The sequence below is a fragment of the Crocuta crocuta genome, unplaced genomic scaffold (assembly GCF_008692635.1).
Source record: "Crocuta crocuta isolate KB4526 unplaced genomic scaffold, BGI_CrCroc_1.0 scaffold556, whole genome shotgun sequence".
Classification (NCBI taxonomy): domain Eukaryota; kingdom Metazoa; phylum Chordata; class Mammalia; order Carnivora; family Hyaenidae; genus Crocuta; species Crocuta crocuta.
Genome location: NW_027527436.1, coordinates 1,682,820 through 1,701,038, shown reverse-complemented (window position 1 = coordinate 1,701,038; position 18,219 = coordinate 1,682,820). Strand labels below are relative to the sequence as shown.

General features: G+C 35.9%; 1 long non-coding RNA gene across 1 annotated transcript in view; it reads left to right on the top strand.

Moving 5' to 3' along the window:
* LOC144227892 (uncharacterized) overlaps positions 1-16,655 on the top strand; it is a 49,909-nt gene extending 33,254 nt beyond the window's left edge. Inside the window, exons 4-5 of the long non-coding RNA XR_013334062.1 lie at positions 8,931-9,054; positions 16,477-16,655. This is a non-coding gene — a long non-coding RNA (uncharacterized LOC144227892). The remainder of the gene's footprint in view (positions 1-8,930; positions 9,055-16,476) is intronic.
* Positions 16,656-18,219: the final 1,564 nt, after the last annotated feature.

Sequence of the window (18,219 nt, the reverse complement as noted above, 5' to 3'; positions counted from 1 at the left end):
TCATATGTGGGCTCTTGGTCCCATGTTTCCTGAGATGGCACATTTTCCCGGGTCACTCACGCTGGCCTGAATCACCGGGGCCTCCTGTGTTGGCCTTGGATACTGACCTTGTCACAAGGAAGAAACTCCAGCAATGTTGGCTGGCAGCACAGCTCCTAGAGCTAGAAGGGACACGTGAAATCTCTCTAGTCAACAGCACAATTACTTGGTCTCCACAGCTTAGAAGAGGCAGCTCCCGAATTGAGAACCAAGTCTATCTGCCTCCACACTCAAATTGGACACTGAAAACCGAAACCACACCCGCCTGTGTGTAACAGTGGGTCTTTGCCATTTCACTGCCTCCTTTAGTATCGTTTTACTTTTCAGGAAGAGTTATACCCACACAAACGGTTTGATTGTTCATTTTACGTAGTCACTTCTGAAAAGACTCATTTATTCCTCAATAGAAAATATCAGTCGACAATAAAGCTTCAAAGGTCACTTTTTGCAAACTTACTTTCACTAGGTTGTCCCTGAAAATAAAGACAGTTTAATTTAAAATTGCCATTTGAATTCAAGCCTTAATTTTTTTTAAATTCTTCCACCATTCCCTAACTATTATATCTTGATTCTTACCTACTACTGCACAAGCCCCCTCTTTGAAAATACTGCCTTAAATCCATTTTCCAGTTCTCAACAATTTCTGATATTCCTGTCTCCTCTCTGAGACACTGCCAATGGCTTGCTCTTCCTCACGGCTGTAAGCAATAAGCCTTTGCTTTTCAACAGATCACTGATGATATTTACGAAGCCAACTTTTTGCAGTTTCACACCCACAACCATTTCCTGACAGGTGCCTATATTGTCATCTGAGAAGAGTTCTCCTCTCCCCAGACCCAAACAGAGTTGCTTGTCTCATATACACACCCAATATCTGGGAGGCACCTGTTCTAGTCATCTACAGGCACTAGTTGCTCAGACTATGACCTTTCTTGGAAAGAAGCAATTTAATCTGAGGAAGAATTCCATAATGCAAAGGATATTCTGTATAAATGGTACAAATCAAGAGGTGGTAAAACTGAGTGTTCATGTTGAAGATTGAACATGTGAGATCAGAGGCTGCTAAACCTGAGACATTTGGGTTTTATCAGGGTCACACTTAGCTCATGTAAGCTAACTTTGACCAAACTTTGGTCAAGCTCTTCTGACCTGTCTTTTTGACTACACCTTATCCTGGGCTCCTGTTTTCTTCTTTATAGAATCCAGTTCTAGTAAGAATCCAGCTAACTCAGTTTAGGTCACAATCCCCACCCTTGATGATAACTGGTCACCTCAACATCTCATAAATGATCACCTCAACATCACCCGCAGGTGATGTCTGAAAACCCTACTTGCCTCTACCCAATAATTCTGTTAGGTCAGCTTACCATGATTTTATCTTACCCTAATGTTTCTTCTTAGTAATTTTCCATCTGCCAACCCCCCATCTGAATCCTCGCCTGTAACTCCTACTTTTCCGCATTTTATTCAGAATCGAGCCCAATCTCTCCTACTTCAAAACCCCACCCCAGTAGTCCCTACACATATCATGATGATGCCCTTGAATAAAGTCTTCCTTACCATATTTAATAAGTGAATGAATAATTTCTTCTTTATCAGTTAGTATAGTTGCATAAAAATGAGCTGTGAAATTTTCCTCTCTGATACAACCTTTGACTCTCACATTCTTGGTGTCTATCACAGACATCAAAATTGCTGCATGTATCACTAGTTCATCCCTTTCCATTATTGAGTAGTATTCCATCATATATCACATTTAATTTACCCATTTACAAGTTGATGGACATTTGAATTATTTCCAGTTTGTGTCCATTTTAAATAACTGCTGTGAATAGTTAAGTCCAAATTTTTGTGTGGACTTGTTTTCCTAATCCAACAAACAATGGAATTGTTGGATCTTCCAACATTTTAAGAAACTAAGTAACTGTTTTTCCAAAGTAGCTATTACATTTTATGTTCTTACTAGCAATGTATGAAGGTCTTCATTTCCGTACATCCTTACCAATACCTGAGGTAGAAAGACATGTCTATTTTAGTGTTATAAGAGTTACACAGAGGGATCATACTATGGTTTGAGCCTTCAATCCCTTAATGAAAACTTATGGTGAAGTTCTCTTTAAATGCATATTTATCCTTTGTATGTATTATTAGGTGAAGTTTCTATTTAAATATTTTTGTCCATTTATAACTACATTGTCTATCCTCTAATGTTGATGGTTGACTTGTAGAGTTTAACATGCATTCTGGATACACATTTTTACTGGAAATGTGTTTTGCAAATACTTTCTGCTATTCTGTTACCTATCTCTTTTATTTTAATGATGTCTTTTGTTTGAGAAGCAACAGACTTAAATTTTCATGAAGTCTGTTTTATCTTTTATTTTCTTTTAGGGGTTAGGCTCTATGTGTTATAAACAAGAAATATTTTGCTATCCTAAAGTCACAAGGGTTATCTTCTATGTTTCTTCTAGAAGTTTTATAGTTTTGCACTTACACTTAAGTCTATGGTCCATATCATGTTTTGTGTGTGTGTGTGTTTGGTGTGAGGTAAGGGTTCAACTTATTCTTTCTTTTCTCTGCCACGTGGCTTTCCAATTGCTCTAGAACCATTTTTTGAAATGACTACCTCTCCTTTAGAATTAACTTGGCACTTTTGTTGAAAATCTTATATGTGGATTTCTGTCTGGACTTTCTTTTCTGCTTGATTAATCTATAGGTCTACATTTATGCCAATACTATACTGTCTTAATCACTATACCTTTAGAGTAATATGTGAAATCAGGTAGCTTGTCTTCAACTTTGTTCTTTTACAAAATTGTTTAGCTATTCTAAATTCTTTACATTTCCATCTAATCTGTTTATATTAAACATATGTATATATATGCTTGGAACAAAAGCTTATATACAGATGTTTATAGAAGCTTTAGTTATAATTGCCAAAACTTGGAAAAATACAAGATGTCTTTCAGTAGGTAAATGGGCAGAAAATAAATAAATAAATAAATAAATAAATAGAATAAATGAGTAAATAAATGCCTGGCACATCCAGAAAATGGGATACTATTTAGTGCTAAAAAGAAATGAGTACCTAACCATGAAAAAACACAAAGGAAACTTATATGCATATTACTTTAGGTTTTTATAGAGACCTCTTTGCATTGGCATAAGTCATCTCATTAAAATAACAAAAGACACCTTTATTGCTCTCATCACTTAGGGAGTTCCATGGGTTTGAGAAGCTCTGTGCTGGAACAGAAAAAGAAAGCAAATATATATTTCTTATTATATAATTCACAATATCACATTTACTTTGTGGACATCAAGGTCAAACTATATCAGTTCTCAATGTATGGTCTGTGTCTTCCCTGAAGACTGGAATCATACTCAACTCAGATGACGCCAGGCTTTACACAAGACTACAAATATTTTCTGAGACTCATACTCCTTAGCTTGAGGATGGGCTAGTTATACACTAACACTATTAACCTTGGAAAAATGTTATCTTCCATGTGGTCTAGCTACTCAACTAAGGCTCAGTTGTTAAATTCAGTACCACAAAAATACAACCAAACTGCAGAAATACAGGCCTCTGTAAACTCCTCACTTACCCTGACTTAATGTCATGTCTCCAACACTTCAAGCCTCTTGATCAAGACTCTGCCGGACCCCTTATTCTCAGGATTTTGTTCCCCAAATGTCCATCTTATAATTTCCATTTTCAGCACACCGATTCTTAACACTTATCCTACATTGAAATTGCTACTTTCACAAACTTCAGAATTTGCCCTCCTTCCCTGCTCCACTTTTCCAAAGAAGGAATTCATGCTTTAGTAAGTCTCATAGACTGAGGAACTGGAAGAAGCAGAAGAATGAAGGAAGCAAAGAGCATGCATCTCTATAGGCAGGTAGTCACATCCCAAAGAAAAAGACAGAGAAAGGGGCAGAAAGAGAATCATGCTGAGCAATTCCTCTCCCTGTGAAGCAGAGCAATTGAATACTAGAAGGCCAGACATGTTTTGGAAATGAAACTCTCTAAGTAGAAGGAGGCATAGGTATGGGAAAGAAGTATTAGTATTCNCGCGAGATCATGACCAAAGCGAAAGTCGGACGCTTAACCGACTAAGCCACCCAGGCGCCCCACTCCTACTTCTTTTTTTGAAATGTTGTCAACCTTTGATTCTGGGGAAACCCCACTATCGACATTTTCTGTGTTTGTTTTCAGCTTGGCAAATTTGCCAAAAAAATGAGCTCATGAATATATTGATTCATTAACTATATACATTTTTTTTTTTGCTGTGATAATGTATTCTTTAAAAGGTGTTTAAACTGTGATTATTGTTAATTGCTAAGTGTACTCCACCTGTGTTCTTTTTTATCTTGACTGATGCTGGCCGGGGAACTCAGTACTTACACCACTCATCTTCCAGTGTTAGTTTGCTACAGTATCATTGGAAGTGTGTTCCGTTTTCCTCATGTACCCACTTATTGAATTGCATACCTCAGATGACTTTTTATTTTCTCAAAGGTCTTCACTCTTGCCCTTTTCCTCCTTTCTACAGAGGCAGATTGTCTTTTTCTTTGTAAAGTCAACACTTCCACGTATGTATATCTACAAAAGACAGTCGGTCTACTGTGCTAAATTTGTTTATGCTATTGTACGTTTTTTATATCAATGGCATTTTATTAGAAAATCTCACATTCATTTCCTGTGAGTGGTGCTTGTTACTGATGTTGCTTCTCTCTCAAAATCCTAAAAATCTAGAGAACACTCAAATGTGCCCTATAGATTTCTTTCTTCTTTTTTTATATGTACATCTTCTAAAGTATGTTAGAATAAGCTTTAATATATTTGAAACCTTGTCATAAAATAAGAATAAAATGAGAATTCTGGACAGTTCACAAAAAGCTTTGGTTATTAATCATTTAAGATGTAAAAAGAGCCACAGATTATTTTTCTTTTCCTCCTTTCTGTTTCACTGTGGGTCCATTGTTCCCGGCCTTGTAAAAAAGCTCAGTGGTTTTGATAATCAGTTTCGACCATCTCACCATCTCACCCTACTGCAGTGGTTTGTTAAAAACATGCTTCTGGCAATCTGTAAACCTAAATACAAAACAAAGTTTTCATTATGCTTCAACAAAGAGAAACTGGCTGAAATGAAGCCAGCACAGAGGCGAGCCGAGCTCAGTTGCAGGGAGAATGGGAGTGCGCACAAAAGCACAGCTAGAAGGACACCTATGGGTCCTGGTTAATGTGATCGGTCAGGCCTGCAGCCAGATCCTTTTGTTGTCTTTCCAGTTAATCCAGTGAATTATTATAATTGTTAAAACTAGTTTGAGTTGGTTGCCCGATACTTACAAATACAAGGTGATGGAAACAAAAACATTGGTAGCAAGAGGCAATTTCTGCAATTGAAAGACCTAAAATATGAAATCCATTGATTCAAGGCAAGGTGAATGGCAGGGGAGTATCTTTCCCTCAAGCTGGGAAGTTAATCTTTTTAATGAGGAGCAAAGCAACTAATTAGGCTGATACATCTTCTATGTCTAAAAACACACGTGGTCGAGTGATGTCAGGAAGTAGGGATATCTTGTCTAATGTGACTGGTATTTTTGCTGTAAGCATCTTTGCCACAAGCGTTTTCAACACAAACATTTTTTGCTGCATAACTAACTGGCTGTCAGACAATTTTATTTTTAAAAGATAAAATTACAAAAAGGTGGGATGTTCATTAAAAAGGAATAATGAAACATGACAAATGAATAATAAGTTTAAAGGTAACATACTTTAGGGACACCTGGATTGCTCAGTCGGTTAAACGTCTGACTTTGTCTCAGGTCATGATCTCATGGCTGGTGGGTTCAAGCCCCGCATCAGGCTCTGTGCTGACAGTTAACTCAGAGCCTGGAGCCTGTTTCAGATTCTGTGTCTCCCTCTCTCCCTGACCCTCCCCTCTTCATGCTGTCTCTTTCTCTCAGAAATAAATAAAACATTAAAAAAATTTAAAAACTAAAGGAAAACACTTTATTGCAAAATACAAAATATTTGAATACATTCAAATGTGTGTAGATTTTACGGCAATACTGTGCAAATAACATATTTTATTTAGTGGATTTTACCTAAGTGTTGGTAGTATTATACTTTTTAAATTTTGTTTGTTAACTTGTTTCTTCATTTGGCATCACACTTTTTCTTTTTTCACTGAAATTTCTTCCTTCACTAAGTGAGTATCAGGTTCCAAATACTAGGATGCATCCTTATGACTGAGCTTTCTATTGTGTTGTGCAATCTTCTACACTGTTGTTTGTTCTCAGTGTGTCTTGTGTCTGTTAATACATGTTCCAAAGTCCTACGGGGCATGTGGGTTCAAAACTCTGTGCCACTGTATAGTCGGTTAGGAGGGCAAGGATTTATATAATGTAAGAATGGAAGTACTGAGTCAATGGAGAAAGGAAATTAAATTGTCAGCCCATTGATAAAACCAACAAACTGTCAAATCAACCCTGTCAACCAGTTTATTTTATATTTTATGGCAGATTGCCTTATGGACCATTAGTTATGTGGCAAAAATGTGGAAATGCTTGCAGCAAGAAAGCTTGTAGTAAAAATGCTTACTGAAAACTACCTAGAACTACAATCTAATGCCTGCAGCCTATAGCAAAAGTATGGGGTGGGTGGGAAGAGAGGTCTAAGCTTTAGTCTCCACTGGCCTGGCCAGAAGAAGGGAGATAAGACCATACAATTTCCTATGGCCATTCATGCCATTCTTTGGTTTTATGTGAAAACTACCCATACTACATTCTCTTTCTGATCAAATGAATTACCATTTACATTGTATAGATTCACCCACTAAGATTTAGCCTTGTGACATCAGGTAGAATACATTTACCCATATTTTAGCCATTAATTTGGAGACAGAGGCCTGGAGGGAGGCTATCAAAATATAGGCCATGGTTGCAGGTAGAGAACCAAAGCCTGTTGCTAAGAGACAGAACTGTTAAATCCAGATGAATCAACTTTGATTGAACAAGATTCCTAAGTTTGGTTACTTGATTGAGAGTAGGTAGAATGCAAACTTGTCAACTTTTTNTTGGTAACCAGGGAAATCCCAAGCTAGCTGAGAAAATATTCGTGATTGTTTACTCCCAAGGATTGAAACCAACTCCACTAGAACAGAATACTCAAGCAGAAGAGCTCTCCAATTTCCCTTCCATGTGGGAACAGGAAGGCCAATAGAAGGGCGAATTTTCCAGAGAAGAGAATCAGGAGTCATGAGATTGGTCAACCAAGGAAGTCATTTCACTGCCTTGGAAGGGCATCTTTGCATTCCATGTCCCAGAAGTATGAGAGATGCCTTACATATGGTTTTTCTTTCTTCCCCATTCTAAATATGAGCTTTGTGGGATGCTTATCTGTTTTATATCATCAATGTGTACTCAGTGTTTTGTAGTGGTTAAATATATTGTTTAGCCGTGAACTTGGATCAGGAGGCCTTATCTGGACCTGGCTGGAAAGGCTGGAAAAGATAAGTGAGATTTTTTTAATGAATGGGATATTTGTACCTCATTATGCTGAGAATTTTTAAAATTATGTGGATGACAAGAAAGTGTACTTGTGGCTGATGAGAAGTCATGGGATAGAAGGCATCCACTATTTTTAAACATTTTTATTTCCACAATTCCTTTTCAGAAAAAAAAATATTTCCTCCATTTCATGTGATTCTGATGGTTAATTAAGATGGTTTGATATTTCCAAATAGAGATATAGGTATCTGACCTGTTCTGACCAGGGTAGCTCTTTTCCAATGGATTGAAATACACATTGAGAGAAAGCCATTGTCTCAGACTGTGATCAGAGTGATGAAAATTTAAAGATAGAGGGGCTATCTTAACCACTGTTAATCAGTGAATAAAAGCTATTGTAGGTAGAGGGGGTAACATAGTAAAGAAAATCAAGCCTGAATGTCTATGATAACTTTTAGGTAATTGTCTCCATCCACATCTCCCTCTCAGAAATTTCTGCCTAGAGCCACTTCTAAGTGGTGAGTAGATTTCTTTAGTCAACAGATGATTCAGCCAACAATGACTCTGTATAGGGATACAGAACATAAATAATGTGGTTTGAAAACTTGAGCTGAGCCCATTTGACACTTCTGTTTAGTAATCAGACCCAAGAGATGTAACAGAGATCCAGTTAGTGTTAGAGCCTTGATCTGAAAGGTATGGAAGATCTGAAAGCAGTCATCAGCTCCTCTGGAAGGTAATTCTTCCTCAGGAATTTAACTTTTATCTTTCAGAAAATTGTTGTAGCATAGCTCATGTTGTTAGAACAAGACATTTACCATGGTGTTTTTGAAGTGTATGGCACCCTCTTTAAATATGGTGCCCTGTGCAGTGCACATCCTTTACAACTAAACACTCTGGCATCAGTTATGGCAATATGGAGCCACATGGACATGAAAATTGGAAATCAGCCTTGCTAGTGCTTTCGATACACTAAATAGTTTGGTATAATAGAGTTAAGTTATATGGAAAGCCTTATAACCTCCTCTTTTCAGATAACTGAGATCACAATGTTAAAGACCTGTGGCTATAATCTGACATTTGGACTTTACATAGTAAGCAGGGGTGAGACACTAACAGTTTTAAAATAAGACATCAATCAGAATTGTGATTCACAAGGTGCAGAGCTTACAATGAAAATAAAAGAAATTAGAATCAGTGACTACTATTAAGGGCTTCAGGCAATGAAGACAGTGTTTAAATAAATACCCACTAGTTTGCCTGTGTGTTTAATAGCACAAGTAGTGTTTACCTAACATCTATCTTTTTATTTTACTTGAAAAAGTTTTTAATATGAAAAATTTTAAATAATTTCTTTTTGACAAAAACAGAGAGGAGGGCAGCCACCACCCCACAACCCTGAATGAAACAGGAAGGCTCAGAAAATCACACAGAAAGCATAGAGACGTGAGGTCTAATCTTGTAGCAGCTTCTGGAGAAGATCTCAGTCTAGGGGTAAGTTCAAGTCGACAGGTTAAGTAGCCAAGATTCCCTCCTTCTGGTTGATGATTTCTGACTCTTATTCCAGCAAGGCCACCAGTTTCTGCATCAGGGCTTCCTTCTCGATGGGTGAGGGACCCTGTAAGTTGGGGGTAGGGAGCTGGAATGGCGCACCCAGCAGCCTCACCTTAGCTCAGTGAGTCCTTGCAGAGTACCTAACATCCATCTGGCCCAGGGTTTTAATCCTTGATTCTCCACCAGAACAAATGAGGTTTTTTAGAGAATTTTTTGAATAAAGATATGTTGGTCTCATTATATATCCTATAGAGTTTGTAAAAACAGTTAATAAAATGTATTTAAAAACACAGAATGGAGGAAGATATGTATGAATGTAATATAGTTACATATAAAAATGAGAAAATAATTTATATATGTAAATTTTGTGATATGGACTTTGGTAGCAGAAAATTCTCAAAGGAAAGGGAAACAGATATACTGGAGCTGTCAACTTCAAGGTCTAACTTGCTATCAAACTTAACTCAATGATGTCAAGATCACAGGCAGTCAATAATCACACATTACATAGAGAGGAGTCACCATGTCAAGAACAGATTACGAGGTCCTGCTTTCCCACATTGCACATGACTTTTGTGATGTGTGGGGTTCCTGTTACTGGAAAGAACCTTCCAGCTGTACTGAGTTATAGCCCCGTGTTGTAGGGCTTAGGTAATATTCTCCAGGGAAACCTGCATCATTGACACAGGGGTTTTTTAGTCTAGGTAATCCTTAGCCAGAACCTTTTTCTAAGGGCATTTTAAAGGTAATGAATCTTTCTCTTAGCAAATATCATTAGTTTTTTTACTTGAAAAAGTCCAGTTGACAAGGAAATTATGTCATCTGCTTCCTCTCCTTCCCAGTATATTTCCCGTCTCCCACAGGGCAATGACTAGATTCCTGGCCTGTTGCCTTAACTCTTTTCCCCCAATAATATTTCAGAACCATTCTGAATTATTCATGAAATAAAATGAGTTTTGTGGTCAGGAAATGTCCTACAATTATAACAACCTGATAGAAAGCATGAGAGGAGTTTCAAAGAATCAGGTAATCTGGAAAATAAGATGGCTTTTTTTATGCTGGGGAGTGAATTGGAAGATTTCTTAATCCTGAGAGAACTGACTGAAGGTAATGTTAAGCAGTAGGCTCTTCACTTATTTTTAGCATATTGACTACAGCTTGATTGACTGTACTAAGGGTATTAGACAATTTTAGAATCATTCTAGAAATCAGTATGTCTCTCACATGTAAAAATGTTTTTCTTTTAAATTGAATGCTTGTCTTCTTTTTTGAGAAAAAAATAAATCTCTACACTCTGGGCAAACATAAGGTATGCTTTAAAACTGCTAGCAAATAACTTACATAATTGGACAGCCCATTACCTTGATTATTATTATTACTTACCACAGATATAGCATTTGACTCAAATGGTATTCACTCAAAGTAACTGACAGGCATTAATTACTTAATGTGTTCATGTTCTTTCTGTATAAGTTAAATATAGTTGAATGTATACGTGAGTATACACACCCACTCTCCCAGGATTAGTATGGAATAAAAGGAAATTTTGGCTGCCCATTGAATGTATATATAACGATGTCTATAAAATTCCCAACAAATGGATATCAATCTTCTTTTTTGAAACCATACTTTCAGTAATAACACTTATAATCACTTTTAGATGTGTTTTTAGCATAAAAGTTATTTTAGTCAGGAAGTTCTTTGCAGTTAAACTTTTGTGATAATTTTTCCAGATTTATTGAGGTATAATTGACAAATTATAAATTGTGTATATGTAAGAAATACAATGTGATTTTTTAAAAAAAAAAATGTGTTTCCTTAGAATAGTTTGAGGCTCCCAGCAAGTCTGAGGGGAAGATTCTGGGGTTTCTCCTATACCCCTCACCCCCACACATACATAGCCTCCCCTGCTATCTATATCTCTTACCAGAGTGATCCGTTTGGTGAAATTGATGAGCCTCCATTTTTGAACAAATGTTGCCATTTCTGACTCAATTACCATGCCAGTCATTCCATGTCGTATATATATTCATGACACATTGACTGAATTAATTTGGTCTTTCAACTGATCAACATTACAGTTTTTAAAAGATAATAGAAAAGATGAAACTTTTCCTTCTGTGCCTCATCTATTAGGCAAAGCAGAGCTAGATAGGCAATGAACCACTGTAGGCCTCCAGAATGGGGGGAAGCATAGTATGGTAGAGCAATAAATCAGAGTATGGTGGTCAGTCCCAAGGGAGACTATAATATGTAAAGATAGGGTTTCGACAGGAAGTAAGCTGTTCCAAAAATCTATTCCAATATACTCTGTTTTACTCTTGTCTTCTTCTGGGTCTCTTTTGCTTTAAAATAAGTCTTTTTTTAAAAAAAATTAATTATAATTTGAAAAGTCACCAGGGATTATTCCTTTCCTTGAAAAGTGATGAAAGACATGCATCCTCTACTCAGATAATACACATATTCACATGAGCACAGGATTTTAAAGACTTACATGTCATGTCCGTCCAGAGACCACATCAATGGTTCATAATACAAATGTCAAGAATCCTTCAACTTTATAAAATGTAGGGAAAACAGTTTGTAATTTCATCTAATAGTAACGAGATTATAAGAATTATAATTGAAATTATTATTTAATGATTCAACTTTTATATATAATAACTCTCACTTTTATAAAATTTTAAAGATCTAAAACTTCAATTCATTTATATTATTCTATAATTTTTAAGTTTTGTACTAATATTCATTTATTTGCTTATGAAAAACCCTGGTAAATAATTACATTACGCAGAAGTCTTCCTGACTTTTTAAATGCATTATAATGTTTTGAAATAATAAAACCATCCTCGTATCTTATTAAAAATTATTTGTTCAGATGTTTAGAGTATTCTTAAGATCTTTTGTTTAGGAAACTGACATAATGGAAAACCAGTTTAATCTATACATGCAAGACGACAAAGACAATGACAGCATGCTTTTCATGTCATGTGTACATGCAAAGCTTTGTAGCTCTAACTTTATATATAGTCTGTGATGGGTTTACTTTGCGTCTTACATATTTGGATTTCTTGAATTCCTTATTTAAAAGAACTACTTTATAAATGACTATTAGTCCTTTCTCTGAGTTATGTGATTATCAAAAAGATACACCTACTGAAAAGCTCGGAATACAAACATGAGTTTTAAAAGATATCGGTTGTTGGGGCACCTGGGTGGCTTAGTCGGTTAGGCCTTTGACTTCGGCTTAGGTCATGATCTCGTGGTCTGTGGGTTTGAGCCCCGCGTCGGGCTCTGTGCTGAAAGCTCAGAGCCTGGAGCCTGTTTCAGATTCTGTGTCTCCCTCTCTCTCTTGCCCCTCCCCAGCTCGTGCTCTCTCTGTGTCTCAAAAATGAATAAACGTTAAAAAAAAAATCTGTTAATATTGATATAATAGTATGGGGGGATGAGAATGATACCTGCTCCATTATCCCGTTGTTGTGCAAAAAGTCACCCTATATCTAAGTGGCTTTGGAAAATAATTTATTATTTCTCCTGGTTCTATGGTTTGGCTGCTTTCAGCCTGGCAGTTTTCATTGGAGTCTCCAGAGCAGTCATGGACAGATAGCTGCTGGGACCTGGGTCATCTAAAGGAGAGACTGGAATGGTTGCTGACACTCCCTGTTGTCTAGTTACTCAGCTAGAGCACCTCCATGAAGTCTTTCCATAGGCTCCAAGGGTGTCCACACAACAAGGGGAGCTGGAATTCTTACATGGGGTCTGAGGGCTCAAAGAGAAATGGTGGAAACTTCCAGGGGTCTTATAAAGTGTAGTAGACCTAGAATTGGGATAGTGTCATTTTGCTATAGATAAAGGAAGTCATGAAAGCCAACCCAGAATCCAGAGGAAGGAAGTAGGACTCTTAGCTGGAGGAATAGCAAGCAATGTACTTGATCTCTCATAGTATCCTTTGAGATAATTCCCAGACATAAGCAGGGTTAATGAGCTACAAGAATAAGGATGTCAAATACTATATTTTCAATTGCTAATGTTGTGTTATGTTCATAAGATAATACTCAATACCCAAATTTGTATTGGTCTACCATATACAATAGAAAAGTTGTGGACAATTAGGGTGAGTAAAAGAAACATAACTTGTTTCATATTCTCCACACTGTTAGTAATAATTAATAATAATAATAATAAAAGAGCTAGATCCTGTCTAAAAGATTATGTCCAAGGCATTCAGATAATGAGAACAAACTGATGGCTACCAGAGGGGAGGTGAGTGAGGGGATGGGATAAGTAGATGAGGGGAATTAAGGAGAGCACTGTGGTGATGAGTACCCAGTGTTGTGTGGAAGTGTTGAATCACTATATTGTACACCTGAAACTAATATTATACTATATGTTAACTAAATGTAATTTAAACAAAAACTTAAAAAAAATAAAGACATTTAGGGAAGACCAAAAAAAAAAGAAAAAAAGATAATGAGAAACAGCCCAATGAACATGATAGCTAGAAGTACATCTAAATCTTCATCATATAAAATCTTAATCACAATAAAAAAATCTTTAAGAGGTCCTGTAGTAAGACTCCAGATATATCTTATTCATATGAATAGTTCCCAAACTTATTTTAACCTAGATTGAATTCTTTCCTTCTCTCTCTCTTCCTAACAACTATTAACAGCTAACAGAATTGGTTTACAATGCACATTTTAGAAAATGCTTTATAGCAAACTATGACAGAGTATGTTGAGTTGATAAAAAGGAAAATATCTCTGGATTGCAGCTTTCAAGATAGATTTAATGAAGGAAGTAAAACTCCAGTAGAATGATTGATAAAACTTGTTTTGAAAAACAGGAAATTTTGTTGGAATATTAGAGTTCATTTAGGCCAAGAGTTTTCATGTTTTCAGTGGAGTCCTAAGGGGTTTTCCTAAGGCATTTCAGAGAAGATTAGGAAGAGATGTGGGTGCACAAGCCAGTGGGACTCTAATATCTTGCCAAGGAACATCCAAAAAGCTCAGTTTATACCCCTTCTCTATGGGGGGTTAAATATTAGATTTCACTTGAAATAGTAATGTTGATGAAAAGTTGGCAAACGAGAAGAGGAGAGAAAGGTAGGAAAAGAGTTAATTCAAAGAGTTAATGGCACAATCAGAGACAAAAGAAAGATGGGGAGCCTGGGTGGCTCAGTTGGACGTCTGACTTCAGCTCAGGTCATGATATATTGGCTCTTGGGTTCAAGCCCTGCATCAGGCTCTGTGCTGATAGCTCAGAGCCTGGAGCCCGCTTTGGATTCTGTGTCTCCCTCTCTCTCTCTCTGCCTCTTCCTCACTCGCACTCTGTCTCTCTCTCTTAAAAATAAATAAACATTTACAAAAAAATAAAAATAAAAATAAATAAATAAAATAAAGATGCTCTGACTTTAAGACCAGGAGATAATCAGTCTTCTATGTCATTTCTGAGAAGGGGAAATTCTGAGAGAAGTTCTGAGAAAATTCTGAGAAAATTAGGTTGTGGTCAGATTGTGAGCGTATTTGAATTCAAGATAAAGATTTTGTCATTGTTCTTGTAGATTTTGAAAATTCCACAAATATTTCTTAGCATAAAATAAAATTGTATTTTAGAACATAAAGTATGAATGGTACAAGATAAAACTGAGGAGAAAAATATTGCAATTGACAAGGAAAGAATGTGAAAAAAATTTTCCTTAGCTGTTTATTTAAACAATTCTGACAAGAGGTGGTGAATTATAAGGACTATAGTAATTCCATGCTAATGTAATGGTAAGTAGAAAAAGCAATGCATTGCCTACAGTGAAGTTACAATATTTCCTCAGTTTGAATGAATTTGATTTTTAGTGCTGTATTTAAAATTTCTAACAAGTTTAAGTCATAATTTATGTATAAATATCACATCTTGAAAATGACAAGTTTTGATTCTTTCATTTTTAAAAATGTGTTTTTTAAAATAGTATTAAGATAAATTTCTGCATCATCTTAAGTAATTTTGAGGTGAAATCAGCCAGTGTTATTGGATGGTTTACTGAAAAAAGAAATTAACAGTAGCCTCATACATTTAATTGTGCCGGCAGAGACCATCACTACAAGCTACTATCTAAAACTTACCACTTAAATCGTCAATTGCTAGTTTTTGTAATTAAGCTAATTCTTTAAGCCCCTGTAGAACAGACATGTTTGTCTTATTTGCCTTCTTTTTCCCAGTGTCTGTCACCTCCTAGACACTCAAGTAGAATACGGAATACTATCACTGGTAGACACTTAGAGTTATCTGTAGAATGAACACAAGCTAATACATGAAGCTACTTATTTTCATGTTGTTGAACATTTTGTATAATACACTATTGCATTTTGAAATTTACTTATCCCTTAATAATATAAGTTCTGTGAATAAATATGATCAAACAAAAACATGATTTTATATAGAATCAAACATGTTATAATTGAAAATTACTTAGAAGTTCTTCAACAAAAGTATGTATATAATATCATACTGTTCAAGGTCATCACTTTTTATCTGAGAACATATTCCTGTTAGCCTAAATTAGTTCTTCCAATCAGACAAACTGATGAGGCAATTTTTACCACACTTGAATTTTTTGCACAACTATAAAGATAGAATAATGCATAATTAGAAAGCCTGGAAGAAAATTTGCAAAGCCACATCTGATTTCTTTTATAATTTTTTGTTTATTCTTCCACCTCTTGGCTGAAAATTTTTTTTGTTGAATTTTTTAATATGATGCTTAAAATAAAATAATAACTTATTGTAAAGTAAGACCTTAGGTCCCCCAAATAATTTTTCAAAATTGAGTGTTATTTGAATTTTTTGAATAAATACACACTTTCTAATATTAGACTATTAAAATCAGTGCAATTGTTTTTTGTATGAACAACCCATATCAGGGACTTAAGTAATTTCTTGTAATCTTGCCTAGATAGGGTCTGATTGCAAATAGCCCATCAGAAATTCTGATTAGCAGTTGTAGATGGGTTAGATTAATAACAGTGATAAAGTCATCATTAGTTAATAAATGCAGTTTGTTTCACAGACAAATTCTCTCCCACACACATCACTCATGGGGAGCTGGAGTCTTTGTCTCTTGAGTGGCAAAAATATTGGGGCCCCATGAACTCAATATGGTTAAAGAAATTAGTAGCTCTTTGATAGGGAGTGCACTGAAGTAATTAATTTGCTTTTCCTTCAAGGTTTTTAAATATCCAGCTTGATCTTTGTCCACCTGATTAACCAGTTAATTAAATTTTTATGTAAGTCTTCTGACCTAGTTAATTTGCCAGGAGCGTACATTAATGGAGAGTAACAGATGAAGTTCTCCCTGACCCCTCTCTACAGATTACTGCATTTCATCAGCTTCCACCAGACGGAGCCCCTGCTTTGACTAACATATGAACCATTGTGGAGACAAATAAGCAAAAAGAGCCAGCACTAAAACTGGGAGAATTTTGGAGTCTCTAAGTTTCTACAGTAGAAGTCAAGACACTGAAAGGAGAAGAAAAATGTTGGCAAAACTCAATGACCCACTTAAATGTTAATTGAATAAACTAAATGAATGAATGAGTATATAAATGGTTTGTGGGCTGCGTCAAGTGGCTTTGTGGGTATCTTCCTCTATCCAAAGATTTTGTCTTATTTTTTTAAATTACAGTTGCAACGCTCTTTTGAAGTCACTGATTTTAAGACTTTAGCAGGCATTACCATTTAGAGGTGTATGATCTGTTTAGTTTAGAAAGCTAAACTTGAAAGTGGTGTGAGGGCAGTGTTCAATTAGAAAAGGGGAGTCACTCAGAGGCCTGGGAAAATGGGCAAAGGTATCAGAGAAGAGGCAAGGGATAGAAATAAAAGAAATTCTGAGTTGCTTCTTAAGGTTAGGTCAACACTTCAGAACTGACAATTTCTCCTCCACCTCATCTTTCGTCTTCTCTCCCTTTTCTGTCTCGCCACCCTCTTCTTCCCCTTTCTCCTCTCTAAACTTCAAGATCCTTTTTTCTCAGGCTACAACAAAATTCCCGGGTTGGGGGTTACTTATATTTAACAGAGTGGTGGACTACCTATATGTTTTACCTTTTTCTCATTAAAATAAAAATGAAGATGTTCTAATAAATTCCTTTCACTTACTAGCTCACCGATGATTGTAACTCTCAAATACCTGTGAAGAAAACTAAGCAACTTCCGCAGAATACTGACACCATGCACATCCTTGGAAACTAATGTTGTATTTAGCTTCAGGCATGATGGATTGATGGAGCACACGGTTGTACTTTGTGGTTTCAGAAAAATGATTTATAAGAAGAAAAACAGGCATCACTTTGTTTATGATTTATGGGCTTTGATCTTTAATCCTGAATTTTTATATCATTAGTCCTGAGAAAGGGATATTATAAGACAGGTGCAATGAGATTTCAAATATTTTCATATGTATAAATCAGTTTATTATCTGTACTTTGGTCAAGGGCTTTATGACAGAGAACATAATCATAAGGGCACACACAATCCTTAACCCTAGCATAATTTTTCAAATACATATATATATACTAACTTGCATAACCGTATGTATATTCACATGGATATCAATATGTGTGAGTGTGAAAAATCAATTTAAGTACAAGAAAATATACAGTAGAGAAAGTGTTTATTCAGAGAAGTTTAGTGATTGAATACAAATAATCCACGTAGAAAATAAATTCCTTTTAAATATGTGAGGTCACCTACATTTTAGAAAATGGAAAGATTTTCAAGGACTTATTGACCTGAGTTCAAGAGAATTGCCTTTCTCCTTGCCAGACCCCGAATAAATGAATAGGTTAGTTGTTATAAATGAATGAGTAAAAGGTCCAGAACTCTATAGAGACATCAGTCAGAAGATTTTTCAAAAACTTCCCCTCCTTTTTTTTTTTTTTCACTTAAGCTAACATTGAAAAATTATGAAACATTACTGAGGCTCTTTTTTTTTTTTTTTTAAGCCTTCTTCTAGTGTTCTTTCTCCTTGAACAGTTTCAAGCTAAGTTCTATGAAGTTCTATGTTACAAGGCAGAACGTGGCTTGTCTTATGTCAAAGCACGTGGAAGCCACTTGTTC